The following is a 14,382-nucleotide window of genomic DNA, read 5'->3' on the forward strand; positions in this document are numbered from 1 at the left end:
GAGCATGATCAGCACTGGTGTTTAAACAATGCTCTCTGGACCCAAACCTGTTATGTTGATGTGGATGTGGCCCTCAAATGCAGTCCAAAACATGGGCATGTCACTGCAGTGTCAGAGGACCCAAAATGCAGATGAGAAGAGGCCAAACTAGATTTTTTAAAAAATATTAAACAACCAACTAAACAAAAAGTAATCACAAAAACCTAAACTGGGAAAAGTAAATTCATTAAACTTGGAACACCTGGAAATCCCCAAACACTTGAGGCATGGAGACATATAAACAAGGGAAAAGGGGAAACACAATATATACACATGAGGAAAGACATGGTCAGTGGAAACATATGAGGAACACAGCAGGAATGAATTAGACATGATGAGACAGGGGAAGCAAAACTGAACACACTGAACGCAGGACGAGACTGTAAAAAAAACAAAAACAGGAAGTAACACTGAGACCATGACTAAGATGTAGGAACTTGACACGAGGAAAGGAGAACGAGAGTCCATGCCAGACTGCAGAGACAAAAAACATAAGGAGGGGAACATGGGAACAGATAGAGACAAAACACAAAGACATGGAGAGCGACAGAGTGGGAAATGAAACACAGACAGAGCACTACGACACAAAGGGCGAGAGACACAAACCGGAAAACATACACAGAGGACATGATGGACTCTCATAGGACACATAAATAGGAGACAAAGACAAGAAAACATGAACCAGAAATACAAATGACCTTAGAAACATGAAAAAGAACTAAACTCAAGACTAAACTGTATAAAGTTATTAAACATAACAATAAACCAAAGAAAGAACCAAATACAGAATAACTTAAAATGCTGGGTTGATGAACCAGATCCTTGACAGGGCAGGTCATGGCAGTGGGAGTCTTGCCTGCAAAAGAGTCATCTCTATATAAGGAGGTGCAGAAGAAGAAATGTGAGGTGATATCAGACATCAGTCCACCCACAATTGATTCTAAGAATTTAATAAGTGTTAACATTCATTTTTTTGTAACCCACAAGTGTTGACTGCCTGGGTGCAGCAGCAAACACTACAGCTGGAGTTTCTGTTTTGTATAGTCAACATGGACAAGAAGATGCCAGAGCTTCTCGATTTTCTTCATGCACCAAATTTAATGAGGAAAAACCATTTTATCTTCCTTCACTCCCTCTTCCTGACTGTGAGTACAGTGTTTACCATCACTAATATTTTGAGAATGATTTACTGTGTCAGCAGTAAACCCTTTGTCTGAGATCTGTATCTATGGTTGTTAAAGTTACTGCTTGACTATTAACCATGGTGATGGTAACTGACATCATTCTTCTCTGAATATCCTTTGATGGAGTATTTGATTACATTTCCTAGGTAAATATCCCCAACTATATAACGCCTTGGGTGTCCCCTGCAGTCTCAAATGAGCGTGAGAGACTCACAACTAATATTACATCAAGATTCAACAGATTCATCTGAATTTAGCTCTGCACTTAGGTTATAAATTAAACAAAAAATTAATTTTCCCTTTTTAATGAAGAGATCTGATTTGACAGAATGGTGGGTCAAATCAGGTTTTTTGTGCTGCTTTTGGGAATGACAGGTTAGTAATTGTATTTATGTTCCTTTAATCCATTTTATGGTGTGTTTATTTTTGCCTAAGTGATGACTCGAATTTTTTGGATCAGAAATAAAATCTTACAATCTTAAAAAACTTGTCATAATTTTATTTATCCGTGTTTTGTTTCATGTACAGGTGTAGTGACTGCTCAGGCTGTCAGTAAGTATCTTTTCAAAACCCTAAAGATTTGACTTTTATTGCTTTATCCTCAATTTATATCAGCCTCACATTTCACAGAGGAGTAAAGACTGAAAGCCTGCGAGAAATATGTTTTATATTTATGTTTCCAGAATATTAACCATACGGGCCTTTTCTATCTTTTTTCATGATCTACCTAATTGCTTATTAGGACCTCTTTACCCAACATCTGGAACTGTAAGCTCTGCGGTAGATGATGGAAGTTCTCCACAGATTACCCTGCTAAGACCTTTTTCTATTTTGGGAGGACATATAACAGCATTTATGTATGTAAAATTAACATTAACAATTAATTTACTACATTTGTACCATAAAAATATTTTGCTGTCTAATTAAACTTACTGCCACTAATCACAATATAAAATGTGGTTTGCAAAACAAAATCCAAATCTGTTTATTTAGATGTTGTGACAGGAAATATTTTTCTTTTCTATTTTTTTCAGGTCAATCATAATGGACACCTAACATTTACTGGTCCACTAAGGGACTTTACAAGTCAGAGGTTCCCACAATGTATCAGAGACATCATCGCTCCATTCTGGACAGATTTAGACAACAGAGGAAATGGTCAGATCTACTACAACCAATACACCAGTGGCAGTGTTCTCCAGCAAGCTACACGGGACATCAATCAATACTTTCCAGGACTCAACTTTAATGCCAACTGGGTCTTTGTTGCAACATGGTTTGAGGTGGCCTATTATCCCACAAGTGGAACAGTGAGTCAGCTTCCAAAATTTGGAATCAAATTATGTGTTTATGTGTGATGTATACGTGAAAGTCTGTTGCCTACTTTACTAATTCAGGAACAGTAGGTTAGTGTAATCTACTGTCACCTTCCAGACATAAAGACATAAATTCATGTGATATATTTCATACAAAGATTATTTTTGAATATTGAGCTTTTTTTTTTTTAAGTGATACCAGAAGATTACATAAGATAAGATAAGATAAGATAACCTTTATTAGTCCCACACGTGGGAAATTTGTTTTGTCACAGCAGGAAGTGGACAGTGCAAAAGTTATGAAGCAAAAATTAGAATACAATAAGAATAAATACAGTACACAACTGTACAGAATATAATAAAATAAAATACTATATACAGTAGAATAAAATAGAATAAAATATATTATAAGATAAAAATACATAAAGCATTTCATACTAACAAACTAAGGTAGTTAACAGTATTTATCTGAAATCTAGATCATTGTAACTGAAGCACAACTTAATGTCTTATGAACTAATACATTTGATACAGTGATACATGAAAAGTGTATCATAACAAAATTAGGTGTAAATCCAGCAGAACACTGATCAAACAGAACATATAGTAAACTGAATTCATATTTTCCAGCGCACTACTGTCCAAGCTGTGCTGATCTCTGGAGGCCAATATTCATTTGTGCTGATGAACTACGGTATAATAGCCTCAACAACACTGAGCATTCAGGTCAGACCTACTATAGTCAATACTCTGCATATTTACTAAAGAAAAAACATTCAATATTTGTAAATGCATTAATCATATTTTTGTGACTCACATTTGCAGGCTGGTTATGATACAATCGACTCCACTCACTATTATGTCCTCCCTGGATCATTCACCAGTGCTGCATCAGGGAGTAACTCAAATTTTCGCCTTGGCAGCAACGTCAATGAACCAGGTCGCTGGGCCTTCCGGACAGACCATGGATCAACAGGCTGCACTTTTAATGGTAAGACTGCAGGATACAGAAGGCAACTGCTTCTGCAGCCTTTGTGTTATATATCATTACAGTCATGTGCATCTGTGAAAGGCAAGGCAAGAATTCTAACCACAGTGCATTAAGAGTACAGTAAAGCAATGAGGTTGAGGTTATTAACGTTAAATACTGTTGTTGGAATCAAGAACTAATGAAGGAATTTCAAATTGTTCGTTGGAGGCTTAAAAACATTCTTCCTACCTGCTTAAAGGATGTTTAACCCATGAATTCAGAGGTTTTGAAAGATTTTGAATGGCAAAATATGGCATGCAAAGAATAAAAAATGCTAGAGAGAGAAGCTGTTCCCAACAAAGTGACTTATCCTAAGGCAGGATTCACATGGACGCACAGATTACTTATCACAGTTATTAACTTCTTCATTTTGGTACTTAACTGTATAAGGAACTATCTCCCTCGCTCAGGATTTGTCCACTGATAACGGATTTGATTTAGTGGCGTCTGCACTGGTGTTTGAAAAGTTCCATATTTCAACACAAGCATTGCATGCAAAGCAGACAATGAAAAATGAAGTGGATGAGGTTTCTCAGTACATTACAGCTGGAGCCTTAAATATGTAAATATGAATCCTGCACCATTTGTACTTTGGTGGCCAGGAATTATTGTGTTAGGTATAAGTCAACTTGTTGTTGAAGCAATAAAGAGTGACTTGGCACTACACCAGCGAGCTACATATCTGTTCTTTATCTAAGTAGGTTGATGTTGTGCAATGAGAGCTTACCTATATACAGAAGAAACACAATTGTCATGAACATCACACACCACTGCTCCTGGAACTGTTTTTGAATAATTATTTCACAGAATAATAATTTACACTTTTATTGCCCATCCCCATTTTACGCATATTATTGTTATTGCATGCGTTTAGTCTGCTTAATCACAGTGCATTGTCATATATTTCATTGAGGATTTACAGCTCATCACAGTACGGAAACAGCTTTAGTGAAAGTTGCAGAAGGCCTCTGACAGACTCCAATTGGCTCATGTAAACCGGGAGTTGTCTTCACACTAAGGTTATTCTGTGCTAGGACCAGTTCTGTGTACATTATACTACTAGGCAGTATCTTTCAAAGGCATTGCGTATATTTTAACTGCTATGCAGAGGATCTCCAGCTCTGTTAATGAGGCCAAACGACGAAACTGTGGGAACGTCTTAAAGACATAAAGACATGGGTAACCTTCAACTTCCTGCTTCTAAATTCAGATCAAACTAAGTTGATTGCACTCAGCCATGAAAATCTTACAAACATGATGTCTAACCAGATGCATACTCTGGATGGGGTTACCTTGGCCTTAACACTAACAGAAATTTTGAAGTTGTTTTTGACCAGGTTATGTCCTTCACTGCTTATATTTAACACATATTCAGGATAGCTTTTTTTGCATTTATGCAGTATCTCTAAAATTAGAAACATCCTATTTCAGAGTGATGCTAAAAAATTAGTTCATGCGTTTATTACTTGAAGGCTGCACTACTGTGATTTGTTATTATCAGGTTGTCCCCAAAACTCACTGAAAAGCTTTAAGTTGATCCAAAATGCTGCAGTACGGACAGGGACTAAAAAGACAGAACATAATTCTCCCTGTTAAATCCAGAATCAAACTTAAAATCCTTCTGCTCATGTATAATCAAGACCCATCTTATCTTAATGCTGGTAGGGGCTGTATAACAGTTGGGATTTTCTCTCTGTTATTTTGGGAACTTTACACATATAAAGTGCCTTGAGGCAATTACTGTTGTTATTTGACACAATATGAAAAAAGTTAAGGTGTGAAAGTTTTTTCCTAAAGCTTTATGAATGTAAATGTCTGGAAATTTTACACTGGGAATAAGGGATATTCCCTTTTACTCTTTTTAAGGTGAATTAGTGCAGCTGGGTGATTCCTTCTGGAGTGACAGGACCTGTGCACAGAAGTGCACATGTACCTCAACAGGCCTGCAGTGCCGCAATGAGCCGTGCTCCTTTTCACAGATCTGCAAGCCAGCTTCCTTCCAGTTCTCCTGTCAGACAGTGCCAAGAGGAACCTGCACTATAAGCGGTGATCCCCATTACTACACCTTTGATGACACAGTGTTTCACTTTCAAGGCACTTGCACGTATGTTCTCTCTGAGCGATGTAATAGTGGACGGCCCTACTACAGAGTAGAGGGCAAAAATGAGCACAGAGACAGTACTCGAGTCTCTTGGACACGACTGGTGAAAGTGCATGTCTACAATGACACAATTGAGCTTGTCAAAGGACACCGTGGTCAGGCTAAGGTTGGTCATTTTGATTCTGGATAAATTCTACATTTTATGACCAGATATATTTTCTCACTTGATATATGTGCTGGTTTTGTTTACAGGTTAATGGGAACTTTGCATCCACTCCATTCTCCCTTAGCAATGGCACCGTGCAGGTTTATGAGTCAGGTTTTTCTGTGGTCGTCAGCACTGACTTTGGTTTAGTGGTGTCTTATGACACAAATCATTATGTTCAGATCAGCTTGCCCTACACTTACCAGAATGGGACATGCGGTCTTTGTGGAAACTTCAATGGTATTGGTAGAGATGACTTTCAAACTCGTGACGGTGAGGTTGTGAGCTCTGATGTGGTTTTTGCTAACAGCTGGCAAGCATCTGGGGATGATGAGCCTGGCTGTGGGCCACAATGCGGAGGTCTGGACTGTGCTGTTTGCACTGTAGAAGAGACAGCATTGTACAGCAACACTGACCACTGTGGTATCCTCAGCAGAAGTTCTGGACCTTTTGCTGCTTGCCATCAACAACTTCCTCCACAGTCCTTTGTGGACAGTTGTGTGTATGATCTGTGTGTGGGAGGAGGGTACCGACCTATTCTCTGTCAAGCCCTAAGTGTGTATGCAAGTCAGTGTCAACAAATTGGTATTCAGCTACCAAGTTGGAGGACACCTGGCTTTTGTGATATGTTAATCACTTTATTTTTTACATTATTTCAAAATATCATTGTATTAAAATTCCACCGATGTAAATATCGATGTTGTTCTGTTATTCCTAGAAATCCCATGTCCAGCCAACAGCCACTTTGAGTCTGAAGGCACAGGATGTCCACCTACCTGTGTTAATCCCAACTCTACCCATAACTGCCCTCTACGTCCCCAGGAAAGCTGCATCTGTGATTCAGGCTACATCCTCAGTGGTGGGGTCTGCGTCCCTCATGCTGAGTGTGGCTGCAGCTTTGAGGGCCGTTACTACCGCTCTGGACAAACTGTAATACTAGACGAAGACTGTGGGAGACGTTGTAGCTGCAGTTATGGCTCCATGACTTGCCACTCTCATGGTTGTGGCCCACTTGAATCATGCAGGGTGGAGGATGGAGAAAGAGGATGCAGACCAAATAGCTATGAAACATGCTGGATCAGAGGCCCGGGGTCATATCAGACATTTGATGGACTGACATACCATTATCCTGGGGCGTGTCGATTGACACTTGCCAAAGTTATGGGACTGTCCAGTCACCCACACTTCATGGTGACAGCAGAAAAAGTGCCAAGAGGCCAGCAAGGTTTTGCACGAATTCTGCATTTTGAAGCAGAGGGGATACACCTATCTATGGAGATGGCAAATAACAGTAAAGTGAAGGTAAGTGAATGGAACACTTACTTAAAATTATGTTCTTCCTTTAATATTTATTTATGTGTACATGGACACAATACTGTTTAAGTCTTGTTAACTGCAAAAAACTGGATGATCCTGCAGGTTAACGGTCAGCTGATCAGGCTACCTTTCAGCACTACATCCAACCGAATCCAGATCTTCCACAGCAGCATTTACAGTGTCATCATTCGCACCTCCTTTGGTGTAACTGTGCAGACAGTCTGGCCTCACTTTGTCCGTGTCACTGCTCCTGGTGTCTACAATGGTTCACTGGGTGGACTCTGTGGTGATTACAATGGTAATCCACACAATGACTTCCGCACACCCAACGGTGTCCTGGTTAATAGTTCTCAGGATTTTGGAGACAGTTGGCGAGATGGCTCTCTGGCTGCTCACTGCGTGGAAAGCATGAACCAAAATTCTACAACTAATTACAATTCTAGTGAGTACTGTGGCATTCTCAGCTTACCAGATGGGCCATTTGTACCCTGTTGGTCTGTGGTTGACCCAAGGCAGCAGGTGGATGTATGTGTGGAGATCATGGGGTGCTCTAACAATACAGCATCAACTCTGTGTGGCGTCCTACGAGATTATGCACTAATGTGTCAACAGAAGGGTGTTGCCTTAGGACAATGGAGAAATGCAACTGGCTGTGGTAAGCATTCAACTGTTTTTGAATTAATTCTAGCCATGATTTCCAAATGTTTAAAAATGCTTTTTTATGTTAACCTGTTTGTTTTTCTCCAGCACTAACCTGCCCATCAAACAGCCATTATGAACTCTGTGGAACCTCTTGTCCTTCTGCTTGCCCCAGCCTCTCTTTCCCCTTCACTTGTGATACTGTGTGCCAGGAGGGTTGTCAGTGTAACAATGGTTTTATCCTCAATGGTAACCAGTGCGTTCCACCAACATCTTGTGGATGCTATCATCAAGGACGCTATCACCAAGGTTGTGAGCAGTTCTGGGATGGTGAAGAATGTCAGAGCTTGTGTACCTGTAACGGCGCTACAGGGAACGTCCACTGTACTCCCAACTCCTGTGGGCCTCAGGAGTCCTGTCGTGTGGTGGAGGGCGAGTTTGGCTGCCATCCCAACCCTCATGGCACCTGCTCTGCCTCTGGAGACCCTCACTACATCACCTTTGATCGTAAGGCCTATGACTTCCAAGGAACCTGCCGCTATGTTCTGGTGACCCTATGTAATGCCACTGATGAGCTCAATCAGTTTTCCGTGGAAGCTAAGAATGAGGCATTGAATGGGCTTCCACTTTCAATAGTAGCTGAAGTTTTTGTGAATGTCTGGGGCTACGACGTGCATATGTCAAGGGACAGAAGAGATTTGGTACAAGTAAGTAGTTAGTGATAGTTCTCATTCGATGATTGTTATGAACAATTTCAGGTGTATGAAGTAAATGGCAGCTACATATATTTTAGGGATATTTTTACTGCTGTGAAAGAAAAAAATAACAATTAAAAAGTAGAAAAACTACCCACTGATTTTCTTTGCTTATCTCTTCTAGGTGAATGGAGTAACTAGAAATTTACCTATTGTCTTGAATGAAGGTAACGTTTCTATCTATGCAACAGGATCTCGTATAGTTGCCAGCACTAATTTTGGCTTGAGTGTTACCTATAATGGATATAGTGCAGTGTTTATCTCCCTACCACCAAATTACAGGTACAATTCCCACCCATCAAAGCTGCAGTAATTATTGTTTGACATGCTTTAAAAACCAGGATACTCAAATATACATAAGTCAGTTATTTACTAATAATTTATCCTTATGAAACTAACACAAGGACTATTGTTAACTGTTGTCATCAACAGAGAAAAAATATGTGGACTTTGTGGAAATTTCAATAGAAATCCAAATGATGACTTTCACACACCATCTGGAACAATTGTCACATCTCCAGATGAGTTTGGGAGATCCTGGAAGGTGCCAGGCAACTACACGTGCAATGACGGCTGTGGCTCCTCCTGTCCACAGTGTGCCAATGAACAGCCAGCTAGAGATCAGTGTGAGGTGATACAGGCAGCTGATGGGCCCTTCAGTTTCTGCCACGAGGAGGTGGACCCGGCACCATATTTCAACGACTGCGTGTTTGATGTATGTTTGTCAGGAAATCAAGGCCACGATCTCTTGTGCAGTGCCATTGAATCATATGTCAGTGCCTGTCAGTCTGCTAATGTTCGAATCTATCCCTGGAGGGAGAACACCACCTGCAGTGAGTCAACATGTCGTTTTATTATATTTATATCTAAATTTACAAGAAATTTGCTCACCACTTAACTAATTTGACAACACTCATTATATCCAGATTGTATTACATTAAAAGTGGTATGTCTGACTATTGTCATTTTTCGCTTTTCTCATTATTAAGCACTGGACTGTCCAGCCAACAGCCATTATGAGCTGTGCGGTACTGACTGTGGCCACACCTGTGCCAGTAGCATTGATGAAACCTGTGAGCAGTTCTGCTCTGAGGGATGTTTCTGTGATGAAGGTTTCATCAAGAGTGGGACCAGGTGTGTCCCAGTGGAAAGCTGTGGCTGCCAATATGATGGATTCTACTATGATGTAAGACATCAAGACAAGTCAATAGTAAATACTCTTTGAAGTAATTCCCTTCAAATCAGCAGAATCAGCAGACTTGCCCTTCTTACATTTAGAAAGTTTCGTGAAGTGTTTTGGACTGTGACAAAGCTTAAAATTCAGAAATATATTTTAAACAAACAACTGTTCAATAACCAAGAATCAAGCTGAAAAAATGCAAAACTGTCTGTTTCTTTTTAATTCCATATGAATAATCTTCAAGAAAATTAATGATTACTTGGAAACATGTGGTAGTTTAGGTCTAATAACCAGAAATCAGGGTTGCAAAATGTAAAACATGTTAGTTCCATGTTAATGACCAAAAAAATCCAAACCATATAAAAAATTTCAGGAAGCATGATGAATACCTGGAAACGTAGTAGTTTCTGTGAAATAGCAAGTAATAGGGGTTACAAAATGCAAAACTACAGTTTATAGTTTCATATAACTGAAATCTTAAGACCACAATAATGTCTTTATATGGTATCATATATTCAGCATAGCTATTATGACTGTTTTATATTACACCACTAAAAAGAAAATAATTAATATTTAGCTATACAGGCAGAATGATGGTCTAACTCTTTAAACTGAAGATTAAAAATAAAAAATAAAATAAAAATCTGTCCCTAAATAAATGAACGCATTAAACAATCAGTTGAATCTTATACAGCTACATCAGAACAGTTAAATACTTTTTTTCATGCATCTCTGTTCCACACAGTTATCGAAATTGCAGCATTTAGCATCTGTCCTTTCTGTGGGAGAAAGATAAACAGATATGACTAGTTGCTCTGTCGCAATATTTAGTATATTAATAGTTGCAGTTTGCAGTGATCTAGCAATTACTGCACTAAATCACTTACAATTAATGAAAAAAAAAACCTTCAAAATGGTATTTTAAGAACTATATTTGTTGTATCAATTTGGCTATGAATTTGTGTGGTGTGGTTCACAGGCTGGCGAGTCCTTCTGGACAGACGGTTGCTCCCAGAGATGTGAATGTCACGCTCCAAATGACCTGCGATGTTCTGCTGAGTCTTGCACTCCTGAACAGCAGTGCTCCATCAGAGACGGCCAGCTGGGCTGTTATGATGCCATGTCCACCTGCACTGTGTGGGGGGATCCACACTACATCACTTTTGATGGAGCAGTGGCTCATTTCCAGGGAACTTGCTCCTACATCATCGCTGAGAGCACGAACCATGGCACTAACGAAACAGAGTTTCAGGTGATAGCCACCAACAATCACCGTGGAAACAACCGTGTGTCATTTGTGTCTGCAGTGGACATATATCTCTCAAATCATCCAGAAAGTGTGTACATCAGGATCGGACCCAATAAAAGAGTAACGGTAAACTATCTATCACTTTTAAGATGAACAGCCTTCTACTTTGTCTAATCTGCACAAAAGTAACAACACACACTTATTGCATCTCTTGTCCTCTCAGGTAAATGGAAATGATGTGTCTCTTCCCACCACAGTGGGAATCTTAGCTCAGGTGGTAAGGCAGGGAAGCTACATAGTGGTTGATGCCTCTGACTTGCTAGTCCAGTTTGATGGTCAGAGCACTTTACTGGTCAGACTGGGCCAATACCGTCATGACAGAGTCACAGGGATGTGTGGAAACTCTAACAATGATCCTTCAGATGACAAAGTCTTACCCAATGGCACACTGGCACAAAACGACAATTATTTTGGACACAGCTGGAAGTCACCCACCAGCCAACCAGGGTGAGTTGCAATGGAAATCACTATTGATGCTTCAACAAGGCAGTAGCTGATGGCAGTATGATTTGTCTTTTCCAGATGTGGCTCCACTGATGAAGATGATGATGGACTGAATGACTGTGCCTTTAGAGAAGAATATTCCCAACTCTGCAGTGTCATCACCAACACCACAGGCCCATTCAGCACCTGCCACCTGCACTCTGACCCCCAGCCATTTTTCTCTTCCTGTGTCTACGACCTCTGCCTCTACACTCCAGCCAATGGCATGCTGTGTTCCGCTGTCTCTGCCTATGAGAAAACCTGCTCTGTTCTGGGGCTAGACATCCCTGACTGGCGCTCTGCTTTGCATTGTGGTATGTTTGTACTGCTCAAATAAGACATTTAATAAAAATTTAAATCATTGCCATTCATCACTGATGATCCTTTCTCTGTGTCTGCAGATGAGTCAGACCCCTGTGAAAAGCTGGACTGCACAGAGCACGAGTGGTGTGGTGAGAAGGACGGTGTCTATGGCTGCTTCTGTGATGAGCACCACCATCGGCCAAACAATGAGAGCTACGGTGCGGGCTAACTAAAACCTTCAGCAGTATCTGTTGTGTATTTATTGCATTAGTCAGCCTTTATATTAAGCAGTCAAGTCAACAAATGTCTTTCAGATCAGTATTGATGACTCAGCTTTAAAAAATATCATGCTATAACGAGTCAGATTGTGTTTCTCTCTCCTTCTTAGACCCGTCCATCACTTGTGTCAGTAGTTCTGGCACCATATCTCTGTCCCGCTGTCAGCTGTTTGAGGCCGGCTTCCACTCTGATGCCCTCCATCTTCGAGATGAAACCTGCAACGGGACTCTTGAGGATGGTCGACTGGTTTTCCACTTCAACAATGATGACCAGCTTTGTGGGACAATGCTGAGGGTACAATTAGTACAGTGAAATAACCTTTTTGATTCTTTCACTGTACTAGCATTTCATTCATTGCAGAGAATTTTTGATGGTGACCTAAACTATGCTTAAACTCTTTTGTCTTCTTACTCTTAAGAGCAACGGGGCCCATTTCAGTTATGAGAACACCATCAGCGGGGATGTGGACCCTCATGATGGCCTCATAAGTCGTGAGAAGAGCATCCACCTGCACTTCTCCTGTGACTATGCTCTGACCCAGGCACTGTCTATGGATGTTGGCATCAACCCTGTAGAGAGGTGATAACCACAACACCATCTGGCTTACATTTTTTGTTTTTCTTCTTTTTGGTTATATGACATTGTGGTTGCTACCTTTTCAAAGGTACATAGCTCGCTGAGCTTTATAGAAATCTCAGTGTTTGATTGTCTTCATGACTAAATGACCATGTGAATCACCATAATTTTACCCTGTTTTTGTTTAATTAAAACATTGTTCTAATGTGCTCATTTTTTTGTACACCCACTCTGTCACCTTAATTTGTTTTGATCATTTCAAATTACTATCTGCAATATGTTCTAATTGGTGGTTGAACGCTTTTATATGTAATTTCTTCTAGGCTGTATCACCCTATCTTTGTAATGCTGTTTATAATAAATTTACTTAAGAGTTACAGTGCTTTTCTACTAATGCATTAATTGTGTATTTCCCTCATTTGTGTTACATATTTTTGTATATATTTTGCTACAGACTGCACACACACGATCACTTTATGAATTCCAAATCCTGAAAACATCTTGTTTTATCATGCTTTCCTGTAGCATTGTGAACAAGAGACTTCCATCTGGTCTGGGCCATTATCATTTGAGGATGATACCCTACCTGGACCCTGGCTTCCACTTCCCTTTGACCAGAAACAGAAATTTAGAAATGGAAATAGATGAGAGGTTATACATTGAGGTTCAGACGCAGGGAATCGATGAGCGGCAGATCTCCACCATTCTGGACTCTTGCTGGGCAACGCCTGTTAATGATGCCAGCTACCCCGTGCGCTGGGATCTGATCACCACACAGTAAAGACATTGCCTTAACTTTTCTTTTCTTTTCTGATGGGTGAACTTTAATCATCTTCTTATCATAACTAAGTTGTTTGCACATTAACACTGCAACTTTCACATTATGCTGTTACCTAGGTGTCCTAATCCAACAGATGGCACAGTAGAGCTGCTTCAGAATGGCGTCTCCACCGTAGCCCGTTTCTCATTCAGGATGTTCACCTTTACTAACTTTTCATCTATCTACCTGCACTGCCAGGTCCACCTGTGTCTTTTGAGACACAATAACTGCACAGCTGTACGTACTACTTATAATGATTTGTATTAACACTGGGAACAAATCTTTCATACTACTTATTGGATTCCTTCATCTGCTTTCCACAGCATTGCTACCCAGGTTACCATGCAAGAGTGGCGAGGGATATTTCATACCATGACAGTGAAAGCATCTCATTGGGACCGCTAGTATTGAACACAGGTAACATTTTTACAACATTGGCAGTCTTGTAGATGATACAGCTGCATGATCAGTGGATTGTGATAATTGGATTCATGAGCGAAGTTTGAATTCACTGTGGATTTTGGTTGTTTTCTAACAGAAAGAAGAATGAAAGCAAGCAGCTCTCCAGGTCTCTTGACATCTCTGGTGACCCTGATAGTCTGTTTGCTGACTGCAAATATTCTGATCTAGAGAAATCAAGTTGATGCACAAATTACAGCAAACTCAGCAGTCATATAAATCACTGAGTATAAATTTAATAAGTAAAAGAACTGAAAATAGAATCAGAAGACTTTTTTTATATGGACAGAGGAATAGTGATGGTTAGAAAAGTGGATGTTACTGAATATTTGACATCTATTAAAATACTCATTTGCTCTGAGCATTCCTACTTGTAATTGCTGCAGT

At 40.0% G+C, this 14,382-nt stretch overlaps 1 pseudogene; it reads left to right on the top strand.

Annotated features, from left to right (window-relative positions):
- The first annotated feature begins 1,591 nt into the window (after nt 1-1,591).
- LOC148101761 (alpha-tectorin-like) lies at nt 1,592-14,166 on the top strand (annotated as a pseudogene).
- The last annotated feature ends 216 nt before the right edge of the window (nt 14,167-14,382 follow it).

This window comes from Neolamprologus brichardi, chromosome 8 (assembly GCF_056152115.1).
Source record: "Neolamprologus brichardi isolate AB-2024 chromosome 8, ASM5615211v1, whole genome shotgun sequence".
NCBI classification, from domain to species: Eukaryota; Metazoa; Chordata; class Actinopteri; order Cichliformes; family Cichlidae; genus Neolamprologus; species Neolamprologus brichardi.